Raw genomic sequence first — 1,764 nt, 5'->3', positions numbered from 1 at the left:
TCATCATCAATCGCTGCATTAGAATAATCAAAATAATTATCAATGGCATAAATCCAGATTCATAGCAAAGTATCACAAACCCAAATCTATACCAAAGTGTGAACAAAACCCAGATTTAAAATCAAAAGGTTGAATCTAAAATTATAATCTAACCCAAACTCCAAATCTCACATCACATATATAGTTTCATTAATTCTTACAATCAAACCCAAATTTTGAATCTCACATAACAAATCTTTCAAAACTCAATCACACCGTGCTGATATAATTTCAAAACCCAAATTGTATCGTTGCCTACTTGTTTCTTTGATGGATAAAGTGAGAATGAAGTGTTCTCAAGTTCACCCAACAACTTCTTGAATCTGAAACAAAATTATATGAATGGTGTCAATGAGATAATGCAAAACATTATACTAGATCTATACCATAAACAAAATCACTCCAAAACAAAAGGAAATTCTTCACATAAACATCTCTAGTAGCTCTCACCATCACCTAAATAAAAAAAAATCAAATAATCACCTCTTGCCAATCGTCCTTTGCACTGCTGTCGTGAAATTGCTCATGCCTTCTGTCCCTTCTGCAAACCATCATCTGCTCCAAGCCCTGAACCAGCAAGCTCGACGAACCCGTGTCCGATAAGCCTCAACTTTCAACTCGACTCCATGAACCCAGCGCGACCCGTGTCCTTTAGACGAAGAACATAAAGTGGAGAAGAAAAAGAAGAATCGATAAGTCAAACCTTGCCTTCCTCGTCTACCCCAAGTCTTTGGATTCCTGTACAATGACCCGAAGCCACAACACCCGTCTAAGAACCCAGAGTCGTTGATCGACAAATTCTGATCCAATAGAAACATCAACCAAGAACTTAGACCCACGACTCTAAATCGATCCAGTGTTCCCCTGAAAACACATAATACCACCATGACCGCACAAAGATCTCAAGAAAACCAAATCACCAGGAGTCGTAGTCGTTCCCATCATCAAACGCCCAAAACCAAGACAGAGGTATTGAAGAGAAGAAGGAAGGCTTGCTGGAGGTGAAGAACAAGAAGAGAGAAATTGGGTATTCAAAGAGACAGAAAGAAAAAATATTTATTTAAAGTTTTTTATTTATTTTAATTTGTTTTGATTATTTTTATTAAACCCTTTTAAATTAATTTTAATTAGTTAATTATTTATAAATGGGGGTAGTTTTTCCATTTTGAAATATGGTACAATTTTATTCTGATTTTATAAATCCGGTAATAATTATTCATAATTTACAAAACTACAAGTACCAAATAAGTAACAACCCAATATTTAATAGTTTTATAAATTAAATTAATTTTTTATTAAAAAACTTATTAACTATAATGGTGATATATTTGTGATGCACGTTCTGAGACGGTCCTAAAGAGCTATTTTGCTAAAAGTCACAATGAGATTAAATACCCAGCTCGGGAGGAGCCTAGGGGTATTTTGAAAATATTATAAATTTAGTTTGAGACTTTTAATTAATGGTTAATGACATTTTAGTAGCTTGGGTAACCATAGGTAACCATTGAGGATAGTTACTCTAGCTCAGAAAATGGTAAGTGTTATCCAAAAAACAAGCACGGATGACGTGGCAGGTGATTTCTGAACACGTGGCTGACACCTGGCAGAGTTCTGTTAGAGTATTGACCAATAAGATATTGCAAGCACAACGGTTGAGTTTTTCTTACGACCAGCATGGTCATACACTCTGCATATTTCAAGATGATTTTGTAAAGATCATAGTCA

The 1,764-nt window shown here is 34.9% G+C and overlaps 1 long non-coding RNA gene across 1 annotated transcript; it reads right to left on the bottom strand.

Annotated features, from left to right (window-relative positions):
* On the bottom strand, nucleotides 1-1,220 carry LOC133830384 (uncharacterized). Its single transcript, XR_009892028.1, has 2 exons — nucleotides 523-1,220; nucleotides 1-362 (listed from the first exon to the last, which is right to left on the bottom strand). It is a non-coding gene; the product is annotated as an uncharacterized LOC133830384 (long non-coding RNA).
* Nucleotides 1,221-1,764: the final 544 nt, after the last annotated feature.

The sequence above is a fragment of the Humulus lupulus genome, chromosome 4 (assembly GCF_963169125.1).
Source record: "Humulus lupulus chromosome 4, drHumLupu1.1, whole genome shotgun sequence".
In the NCBI taxonomy this organism is placed as follows: domain Eukaryota; kingdom Viridiplantae; phylum Streptophyta; class Magnoliopsida; order Rosales; family Cannabaceae; genus Humulus; species Humulus lupulus.
The sequence above is the reverse complement of the archived record's forward strand: the minus strand, read 5'-3'. Positions and strand labels throughout refer to the sequence as shown.